This window comes from Tasmannia lanceolata, unplaced genomic scaffold, assembly GCF_043159265.1.
Source record: "Tasmannia lanceolata isolate RefF3 unplaced genomic scaffold, GAP_Taslan_0.1 ptg000007l, whole genome shotgun sequence".
Taxonomy (NCBI): Eukaryota; Viridiplantae; Streptophyta; class Magnoliopsida; order Canellales; family Winteraceae; genus Tasmannia; species Tasmannia lanceolata.
The window spans coordinates 8,124,447-8,136,227 of record NW_027518684.1 but is presented as its reverse complement, the minus strand read 5'-3'; the positions used below and the strand labels follow the sequence as shown (position 1 = coordinate 8,136,227).

Here is an 11,781-nt window from a genome sequence, read left to right as displayed (position 1 = left end):
GGAAATGACCCGCATTTTTGCAGGTCAAAATTTAGGTGACCCGGCGGCCCGCGGGTGGGCCGGGTCAACCTTCTATAGGATTGTAATAATTATTCTAATTTGAAAGCACCGGTTTTTTCCGTAATTGTCATAACCTTATATATTTTATTTGTATTTTTTTCGTAATTTTATAACCATTTTTAGGTAATTTTTCATTTAAAACTTTATAATTTAGCTATTTTACTTTTTTTTTTTTAATAATGATTACTTTTTTTCATTTTTTTTCGTTTGCTAGCAACATTCGACCGGTGCGTATCTTTGCACCACGATTGCCACTTGCCGAGAAATTGCCATAGAAGAAGCTTGGTAGTAAATTCTTATAAAATAAAAAACAGATGGAAATGTTATCAACACTACTGTTTCTTATGAGCGCACTCTCACTTTATTAAAAGTATGGTATGGCCCACACCATAGGATGATCCAAACCGTCCATTAGATGGGCCATAGCCTAAATAGGTTATGCTCCAAAAATCATTTCCATAGGATGATCCTAACCCTCCAATCTGAATGTTAGAGGGTTGATCCTAATCCTATATAGATCGGAGGGTTAGAATCAACCAATGGAAATAATTTTGGGGCATAACATATTTAGGCTATGGCCCATCTAACGGACGGTTTGGATAATCCTATGGTGCAGGCCATACCGTACTTTTTATAAAGTGAGGAGTTCCCTCATAAAAAACAGTAGTGATGATAACAATCTCAAAAAAATTAAAAAATACTGTAAAAATGCGTGTGCCCGCGGGTTGACCCGACCCGACCCGTGTTTTTGCGGGTTGGGTCACCCGCGGGTTAGTTTTTGACGGGTCACTAAAACTTAGACCCGTGCCTGCAAATTTGCGGGTGGGTCGGGTCGACTTGCGGGCACGGGTCGCTTTTGCCAGGTCTATGTGTAGGTAACTTACCTGCACAAGTGTGTAGGAAATGTTTTCTCTTATAATATACGAGGAGGGGGAACTTTGTAATCCAATGAAAAGTAAAGAGCATTGGTTTGGTGGGCATCAGATAGATGGGCCTAGGGCAAAATTTTGAGATGAGAAGATGAACCACTTAACCATCTAATGGCAGCTCACAAGATCAATGGTCATGATTATTTTACGTGTTATTTGTAAAGTGTAATGGAAAGGACCATAAATATGTCTGTGTGACAGTTAGTAGTTAAGTAGCCTGTATGAATAGTAGTTTCTTTCCAAAAGTTATTTGGGACTTGCTAGCCAATTTCACCGAAACTCCGAAACCCATTTATCGGCTGGCTTTTGCATGTGAGAACAGCCACCACAGATGAATTAAACGAACTAGTTGCAGTCCCGCGTAGAAAAAATTATGATCTTGCAGGTTCTGTGTAAAAAGATTCACACATAGAACTTAAGTATTGATCACATGAATAAAAGAAATTTGTAGAACTTAAGTATTGATCACATGAATAAAATCATTAACATCAAATTACTTATTGCGCAACCAAAACCAAGAGCTGAAGGAGTATGAAACCAAAACTAACAATCAGGTCCGAGTGTACAAAACACGCAGAATCGGCAACCTGTTAATGAGACATTCCCATCGAACACCAAAAATCCAATACCACCAATGTAAAGCCCAGTTTAATTCCAAAAAAAATGGCTCTTAAAAGACAGAGTATCTAAACCAAAAAATAACAACTTTCTTAGGCAGTACTATTTTAAGGAAACATACAAAATAAGAAGAATAGAAAAAAAAAGAAACGTCAGAAGATATCATGAACAAATAAATAATTGATTACCAAAACAAAAGAGAGGGCTGCTACACATATACAGATGGTGGCTTTATAGGACGTTTGGAGAAGGGAAGAGACGTTTGGGAATGGCTAAACGGTCTGCAGCCACCTAGGATTGGGATAACCTGAAAGCCTAGTTAATAGGAAGTTTGTGAGAGAGAAACACACGAAACTAAATTAAAGCGTAATTAATAGGATCAGTAGAGAGAGAGAGAGAGAGAGTTAACGTTTTTAATTTCTAATCCTTTCTATACACAGAAGTTCCGTGTATGTTATTCTCTCTCTTAAAAGGGGCTATATGCAGAAGTTGCGTGTATAGACGGGTGCCACGTGGCAGCACCACGTTGTGCGACATTCAGCTTATGTGGAAATAAACATAGCTATCTGAAGAGAAATTTCAGGAATTCACCTTTGGTTGGACGTTTAAAAGTTAGAGGAATTATGGGATTAATTATAGAGAGAATTAAGGGATTCCTTCTTAATTAATGAAAGGAGAACAGTTAATTAAAAGATAACAATTAATTAAAAGAAGGATTAAAATTATTTTCAGCAGAGAAATTAAATAACTGATAACATTGCATACTGATTAAAACATTGTAAAATAGAAAGTAAAGCAAACATTGCATATTGATTAAAACATTGTAAAATAGAAAGTAAAGCAACATTTGACATTGGTTGGTTGTAATCTTTGACATTGGTTGGTTGAATTTAAAGAGGTACTATTATTCTCTGCATCGATAAAGTTATGGAAGGGCCATTCCAACTTGACAACATTCATTCCTCCGAAATGCATGTGTTGCTAAGGCGTAGGAAAATGCATGTGTTGCTAAGGTGTAGGAAAAAGGCATTATGATGCTCTTGAGAAGCAAATGGGCGTTCAAAATTACCGAAATTGGATCACAAATTTTTTTTCTATCATGAATTTGTTTTGGATTTAGTCTCAGGAAATCTCATGGGCGATGAAGTTCAAAAGTTCACAAAAAAAATTTCTATCATGAATATGGGGTTTGGGTAGGGATTTAGTCTCAGGAAATCTCATGGGCGATGAACTATCGCATGAACAAATGGATGGTTTGAATAAATGAAAGATAGGATCCACAATGTCGTAGTCTACTGGAGCATCCATTTGCAATTGGTAATCATAGTTGAGAAATTTCATAGACACAAAATCAAAGGTTTCACAAAAAAATGACACAATTCAGTGACAACAACCCTGCATAAGGTACTTCATTTTTTTAGTAGAATTCGGTACGTTGTAGTGCCCTGAAGCATTGCTTTCAAGTTAGTAATAATGCTTGAAAACTATCAGAAACAGAAGTTCCGCGTGTATCCAAAAGAGTCTCTGAGATTTAAAAGAATAACAGAATTAGTGACACTCGCCCTACATAGGTAATTCATTCTTGTAATGTAGAGAACGGTTCCAAAATCATTCGAATTTTGAAAGGACAACACTCATTTTGATATCAATAGTGATAAATTTAAAGAACACACCTAATAGTTCATTGACCGAAATGAGGAATTATCAAATATAAGTGGCAAGATAGTTTAGCAGGATGTTCTTTTAACTTGATTAGTGAGGCCGACTATGCTGAAATCTTTGCGCCCGTTGGGTGGTCGCTTATTCCAGTGTGTGCCCATCTTTCGTTCAAAACGATGAGTGTGGAAGTTCACTGCAATAAAAACATCCAATTGTATAAAAATTTAGAAGCGAAGGAGAAGATGGACTGCATTGCAAAGTGAGGCAAAGATTTATTAATCATGCAAGACATAAGACGCACATATGAGAAGTGTAACAAATCATACTTATCATATGAAAATTATCTTGGACTGAACTGTAAATAGCAATGTCCAAAGTCCAAACAGTTGGAGCTCATATGATTCAAATTCTTTGTAGTGAAAGTGTTTGTTTGGATGTACACATCAATACAATCTAGGTATACATACAAAGGCATCCAAAGGTGGATATTGTGAGAGGACACATTCATAGACCCAATCATGCAAAAACGTTAATCAATTAAAAGTTGGAATATGTCAATTCTAATACATAGTTTGAAATACGTCAATTGGAATACATCAATTGTAAAGAAATTCTAATAAGTCAATCGTAAAGAAATCCTAATATGTCAATTGTTGCCTCCATTCTTTCTTTACCTAAAGATCGAGTGATCATATACCTACTTATGCAGGTGTAGTAGGAGATAATTTGCATAACCTCAAATCCAAGCTGTCTGGGAAATATCGTTAAACATAAAACAATTCAGAAAACAGACAGAACAGGGAAAATGTCATAAAACGCAGTTCAATATAAATGCTAAGCCTTCTTTCTTATTAAAATTACAAACTTTCTCTACAATTTCAATTATCTGAAACAAAGGAAATTAATCCAAAACAAAAGGAAGAATAAGTAAGCACTTAGCCACCGAGGAAAACAAATCAACTAAGAAACCCCATGCAATGCACGGAGTGACCAAAAAAAAATTAAAGATCTTCAAATCAGAAATTTTATTCTACAAATATATAAGAGAAGATAGAAAAAGATGTCTTTGAAGTGAGCCCGAATAAATACAAATCCTCATATCTAAAGGTGTATGCTTTTTATAAGAGCCTGATTCCTTACCAGGAAAATCCATTGGCAGCAAGGGTGTGGAAAATCAAGGCTCCTCCAAGAGTTTGTTTCTTTGGCTGGTCAGCGATAGGCAATAGGATCCAAACGGTGGACTTTCTGAGAAAGAGGAATATGCTAATTATAGATCATTGTGCTTTGTGTATCAAATCAGGAGAGTCGGTAGATCACATATTCATCAATTGTTAAAGTTGCTCGAGAGGTATGGGGAAGGATTCTAGCAAGGTTTGGAATGAATTGGGTTTTTCCCTCCTCTCTTAAAGAATTATTTGAAGGCTGGCCATGTAATCCATGGAGGAAAAAATGAAAGGTTTTATGGTGGCTTTCATTGATGGCAACATTGTGGGTTCCGTGGATCGAAAGGAATAATAGAGTATTTGAAGGTAAAGCTAAATCTTCTTATTTTTTATTTATCAAGGCCATTGCGTTAACTATCTCTTAAGCTCGAGCTCTTCCGCTTTTCCAATTTGTTTCGGCTTTCGATCTGTGGGAGGGATGGAGAGTAGTATGCAATAGTAAGGAAAATATTATTGTTACTACTCAGGTCTGGCGTCCTCCCCCTGAGGGGCTAATAAAGTTAAATTTCGATGGCTCTAGTTTGGGTAATCCTGGCCCTACTGGGATCGGTGGTGTCCTGAGCGACAGCGCCGGAGAGGTCGTTCAGGCTTTTTCTGGTCCAATCAGAACAGCAGATTCGAGTGAAGCAGAGGCAAGAGCAGTTCACCAAGGCGTTCTGAGTTTGGAAAGGAATAGGTTAGGCAGTTGTATTGTAGAGGGTGATTCGCTTAACGTTATAAGATGGCTCAGGCGCTCTTTGATTCCTCCGTGGAGATTTCTTCATTTCTTTGATGAGATAAAAGACCTATCGGAAGGGCTTTCGGTTATATATCAGCGTGTGAGAAGATCTGCTAACGCTATGGCAGATAAGTTAGCAAAAGATAGCGTTTCTAAGCAGGTTTTAGAGCTTTTTGATTTTTTTACCGCCCTAATATATTGCGGGGTTGTATCTGTCTTTCTTGGCTTGTATGTTCGTCTTTGTACTTGAAGAGGGACCTTCTCAGTCTTCTTTTTATGAATTCTGTTACCATTCAAAAAATAAGGTGTATGTTTTTGATCCGTGAAAACATATAGGCATGAACAATGGGAAAAGAGTTGGAATCATGTAATTAAGCATGCGTTCGTGTTAAAATTATACACGTGTATACAGATAACAGTAAACATGCAAGGGAATATCCTGCTTAAGGTTTGAACTTTTAGCTACAAAATATAGGAAGGCTGATAGAGTCTTCAATAATTTCGTTAACCCACTGTTACCATGCAGCTAATACATCCATTCATAAAGTGAGAGTAACTGACTTCCGTATGTGAGTGATAATTCAGCTAGAGGAGCCTAAACTTAAGAAATAAAGTTTCAATAAAATCTGCTTATACATTGAGGTAGATTAGACTCTTTATTTCTGTTCCTTTAGGATTACATATACAATTCTGCATAAAATCCAGAAGAAAGTGACTTGAATTGTTTCCCCTCTGGTAGCTAGGTAACCTCAAATTTCTTAACCATGCTAAAATAGACTGTACCATTTGAGTTCAAAATCACGTAAAACAAAAACAAAATCATAAGAGAAGAAATGCTATTCCAAATTAAAAAGAAAAAAAAAGAATACATAAGAGAAGAAACAAAGTTACTGAACATTTATACCAACATAGGAAGAAAGCCTATGCTTTACACCCAAAATCCTTTAGACTGCTTTAGAATGCTTCGCTGCTATGTCCATAGGTAATCACATTGTTTATTCTAACTGCAAATTTGCTACAATATTCCTACCACTCATTCCTGAAATGCCTCCACCCAATAGATTGCAACCTTGAATCCACGAAAGTTTTGATACCATTTTTATTCAAAAAAATTCACCGTTTTCAGAATTTAAACCATTTAGTCCTAAGATGCTCACACCTATTAGATCAGACATTTGGGTATTAAAAGTTTAAAACAATTTATTTTCTAAAGATTTAAGTAACATTTGTTCAAGGATATTCTTGTGGAACCAAAAATCCAAATTTCGTTGGGACATTGCTGCAAATGGGAGGTGTAAATTATTGAGAAGAGGAAAAAGAAAATACCACAGCATCTCTCTTTCTCTATGGTTCAAAGAAATATGCCACGGTTTGAGGGCTCACCATCGGTTATCATAATCTCAAACGAACAGGGCCTTAACTATCATAGCCACAAATTAAACTGAAGAATAATAATCTGTAACAATCATATTCACCTTGAAATCCTAAAAATAACCCAAAAAACAGAAGAAATACGTGAGAATTTCAAAGAATATACACCATAGAAGATAACAGTTAAAACATAAACAGAGATGCCAAATCGTGAGACTCATCTTCCCTCTTTTGGTTCTCAATAATACAGTAATATGCAGGCAAAACGGAAGCTAATTAAACATAAATAGAACCAACAAAAAACACAATAATAAACCTAGAGCTCTTACCACCTGTCCAAATACTTTTGTGGCCTGCTTGGCTTTTCTAACGCTTAATGATTAACAACCTAAGGTCTTGCTTTTTTCTTTTTTTTAAGGTTTCAACCTAAGGTCTTGCTACAATGGAAAGAGAAGAAATTAAAAAAAGACAGGTTCATTTACAAAGATTACGGAAAAAGAAGACAGACCGGGATATTCCTGAACAGCTATCCCACATCATCCCAGACATACAATAATTGGTAACATTCATATTCAACTTGAAACCCTGAAAATTACAGCAAAAAACAGAAGAAATACATGATAATTTGAAAGAATATACGCAATAGAAGGATAACAGTTACAACTTAACTAATAATAATAAAAAAACAGTTACAACTTACATGAAACAGAGATGCCAAATCGTGAAACCCATCTTCCCTCTTATTTGTTATTCTCAATTAATCTGCAGGCAAAAAGAAAAAATAATAAATTGAATCCAAAAAGAAGACAATAATAAATTGTAAAACGACAAAAATTCTTATAAAAGATTACCTTGCAAGGTGAAAACAGTGACAACCTTGAAAGGCCCATTTTTTTTATCAACTTCAACTGCTAACGTTTTTATCCTTTTGATCCGGGAAATACACCTAAAAAACAAAGAATAGAAATACACTATCTATATTGTGGGGAGATGAAAGCCCACGAAACCCAAACAAAATCTCCACAAAATTGGAAAGCTCCACAAAGCAGAAGAAGGTTAGGGCTTGCGCACATTTTTTTTAATGGTTAGGGTTTGCACAACTTACCTCAGAAAAAGAGGGTTTCTCACTGTTGAACATCGTCTGAAAATGGGCGAAGATGGTAGTGGAGAGAGACAGATGTTGACGTGGAAGGTTTGAGAAAGTTCGAGAGAGTGGCGGAAATTTGGGAAGAGTAGAGAGACAGAGAGAGATTTGAGATGTATATTGAAGGGAAAAAATCGGAAAATAAAGATGGCGATTTGAGAGAGAGAGATGCGTAAAGAGAGAAAATATCGGGAAAATATCTCAACGATTTTCTCCTTATCGCGGGATTTTCTCCTTCTTCGGTTATTTTTTCTACCCTTTTGAAAATTTCTCAAATGCACTGAGAATGATAAAATATAGCGTAAGGAGGAAAGGGAGGTTGACACGTACACGTGAACAATATAAACCCCTTCGAATAGCCACACCCTTTTCTGAAAACGTTTCAGAAAAGCCACACCCTTTTCGAATAGTCACAACGGTTTAGTTTTTTTTGCTTTAAAAAAAAAAAGGGGCTGAATGCGGTTTGCAGAGGGGTGCCACGTGGCACACCCTCAGCGTACCACATCCAGCTTTATATATATAGAATAGATAGATATAATTAGATTAGATAAGAAAAAAATTGCCAAAAGTGAAAAGTCTCTCGAGGTTACTTAAGTAGTAACCGTCGAAAAATGAAAAGTCTCCTTGATTGTGTGACTTCTCATCCCCAAATATCTGCCATTTTGGCGATGAGAAGTCTCTCAACTCAACTCAACTCAACTCAACAAAGCCTTTGTCCCGAACTAGTTGGGGTTGGCTAAATGAATCCTTTAGAAAAAATTCATGAAGAAGGTGAAAGGAATCTACCGAGCTCTAATCCTGGTTCTAGTTGGGTTCTTCTACGTGGATAATTTTCTTTCATTCTATCATATCCAAGGTCATGTTCTCTGTTATGTTCCTAGCTATCAAGTTTTTCCTCACTGTTTCTACCCAAGTTGTTTTCAGTCTGCCCCTAACTCTTTTTACTCAATTAATTTGGCACCAGTCGCCTCTTCTCACCGGAGCATCCAAAGGTTTACGTTGGATATGTCCAAACCATCTTAGGCGGTGCTCTCTCATCTTCTCCTCAATTAGTGCCACCCTCACCTTTTTATGAATGCTTCGTTTTTAATTCTATGTAAACTTGTGTTGCCGCACATCCATCTAAGCATTCGCATCTCCGCTACACTCATCTTATGCACATGCTGCTTCTTGATGGCCCAACATTCTGGGCCGTACAGCATGCCTGGCCTCACAGTTGTCCTATAAAACTTTCCCTTCAACTTGGTAGGGATTTTACGATTGCACAGAATTCCTGAGCAGGCTTCCACTTCAACCAACCTACTCTAATTCTATGGTTAACATCTTCTTCAGTCTCTCCTTCCTTATGAGAAGTCTCTCCAGGTTTCAAAATGAAAAGTCTCTCCACATGGGCTAATCTCGGTCCTTGATTGATTGTGAATAGACCTACTACATAGGCCAAGATTGGAAATGAAAAAGTCTCTCGATTAAAGAGTTGGAAATTGAAGTCTTTACAAGAAAGTTGCTAGAAAATTAAGTAATTACCATCACATGGTGCATAAATTCCCTTAGAATTAGAAAAGTCATCTATAAAACATATGTGCATGAAGGATTGAGAAGTCCGCACCCTTCTGAGAAAACATTACCATGTCCTCTTGATTACTATACCCTTACTACCTCTCATTCTCCCTTATGTGCATCCATCAACTTGATCCCCAGGAACCCCAAGTTTTTAGTACAACCCCAAGTTTTTGGCAGGTACCAAGGTGATGGTGGTAAAAATAACAGCCCAATCACGGGCTGCCGCATGGCCATTGGGATTAAAGTAATTCCACCCCAATGGGTAGAAACCTTGGGGAGAATGACATCCAATCAGGGGCTGCCACCTATGCAGGGTAATAAGGTAATTCCACCGGATGGAAATTACTACAAACCCCAAGGTGGCCCTAGCTATAAATAGCATTCTAAGATTCAAACGTAAGTGGAAGAATTCCCAAAACTAATTATTTCCATTGAGTTTTCCTTATCTATTGCAGTCACTGACTTAAGCATCGGAGGACCTTCCTGGAGAACCATCTCTAGGTCCGTCTTCTAACCGTTTTCTCGTGTGTGTGTGTGTAGGCCGAAAATGAGGTCGTCATCTGTCTTTACTTCTAGCTCAGTCAGTCCCAAATTTTGACTGAAACACCAAGCATTCTTGCAAAATCTTCATCGAAGACATATGGAAGAAGAAATTTTGATTGATTCATAAAATTTTAGGGTTCAACTACAGATTGTTTCAACTCCATCACCAATAAGTGTGTCCTTTATTACTAAGTGTGTCACAGAGAAAAGAGAAATCAACCTTTCACTTTTTTTGTGAAGGGCTATGAAAACTACTAAAATGTTTTCTGAATTTCAAATGTTTGAATTTGGAACTTATAACTGGAAGTATATTTAGATTTTGACGGACAAATTGGTTCAAAGGCAAGGATATGACTTAGTGCAATTCCAGGTATAGATAACTGCAGACAAGGAAGAAAATAATAGACAACCTTCAATCAAATAATGAGCTTGTGAAAACAATTCTAAACATAACAACTTAGGCATACAGTCCGAGCTATTGCAAAATTTGTGTCAACTAATGAATATGGAATCTGATAAATGGTCAGGGACTTGTGTAGTATGGATTTAAATAAATTTCAGACTAGAGTGTAATAGAATGGTATACTATAATGTAAAACAGGTATTTCAAAACCAAGGATGAAGAATTAAATTGTAGCTTCCGAGTGTATAGTTCAATGGAAATTTCAACAAAAGAGAAGAAATGTATCCTTAGATGTCAGAAAAGGTCACAGGATAGAGTGGATTTTAAAACCTGTGAATAAGAAACCAGTAAAATGCAATTTTTGGGTTGAATAAGAAAACTAGTAAGGGCCAAAGGGGGGTGATATTGTAGAAATTTAGTAGAGATTAAACAACTAGGATGCAATATTCTCAACTTTCAGAGTATGCAATATGCAGACAATGTAAAAAAAAAATCAGAAATGAGCATAGAGAAATCCAAGAAATAAGGGTTTCAGTCCTTCCCCTTTGGGTTGCAGACGAACCAACGAAGCCGCGCTTGGGCTGCTGCCCCGGAGTTAATAGGGTGATGAAAATGATCCAGGAAAAGAAGAAAATAGAGAAGAAATGCTTGAAGAATGACAGCTTGTTGATAGGGTATTCTTGTGTGAGAAATTGTTGTCCTCCTGGAGGCTCTTGGTGGGGCTTATTTATAGAGCAAAGGGAGTGTAAAAGAGCCCTTTTAGAGAATCAATCAAAGTGTATTTTGGGTTTTTTGTAGAAATCGGGTGAGTTTTTGGAAGAAATAAGAGTGAAAATCGGATTTGATGGGGATTTGATGCGAAGATGGAAGATTTGGTTTAGGGTTTTGAGTTTTGAAATGATATGGTTATCTTTAGAAGGATTTGAGGGAAAAAATGGGATTTGGAAGATCTTTAGGGAAGAAAACGAGTAAGGAAAGAGGTGTTCTCATTTTTAGGGATAAATGGCATGATTTTGTAAATTTGAGTATGTTTTAGATCAATAAGGTACTTAAAATTAGGGTGGCAAGGTTTGTAAATAAATAAAAAAATGGGGGCATTTCATCTGACTTTTGCAAAGAGGAAAACGGCACTTTTTTTTAAATAAAAAAATAGCATGCTTACAGGCTAAGATGAGTCTCAACTCTCAATAAAAAAACACACTTTTTTGTCCCAGAGAATCAATCTTTCACTTTTTTTTGAAGGGCTGAGATTAAATAATGTTTTTTTATTGAGTGTGATCTCAACCCTTCACCAAAAAGTGAAAGGTTGATTTCTCATGCATCTTGCACAGAAAGAGCTATTTCTTATTGCGGGGCTCTTCACTCACAACTCACAACTCACAACTCACAACCAATGTCTACTTGAACAAGTCCTGTATAAATTTCTCCATATGTAGCGTCTCTCTTGTGGGGCATCTAAAATTAACAAAAGAAAAGCGACTGTCCATGGGTCGAATCATAAATTGTCATGTCGATGAAGGCGATGGGCTCGTAAGCCCAGTCTCTCTTGTGCG

The 11,781-nt window shown here is 36.8% G+C and overlaps 1 long non-coding RNA gene across 5 annotated transcripts; it reads right to left on the bottom strand.

Moving 5' to 3' along the window:
• Nucleotides 1–1,166: 1,166 nt before the first annotated feature.
• Nucleotides 1,167–11,236, bottom strand: LOC143881709 (uncharacterized). 5 transcript variants are annotated; one of them, XR_013252003.1, is made up of 5 exons: nucleotides 7,430–11,236; nucleotides 7,279–7,340; nucleotides 7,087–7,163; nucleotides 3,281–3,459; nucleotides 1,470–1,922 (listed from the first exon to the last, which is right to left on the bottom strand). It is a non-coding gene; the product is annotated as an uncharacterized LOC143881709 (long non-coding RNA). The 5 variants fall into 5 exon arrangements; XR_013252002.1 differs by lacking the exon at nucleotides 1,470–1,922 and adding an exon at nucleotides 1,167–1,377 and having other exon boundaries at nucleotides 7,279–11,236; XR_013252001.1 differs by having other exon boundaries at nucleotides 1,466–1,914; nucleotides 7,279–11,236.
• Between the last annotated feature and the right edge of the window lie 545 nt (nucleotides 11,237–11,781).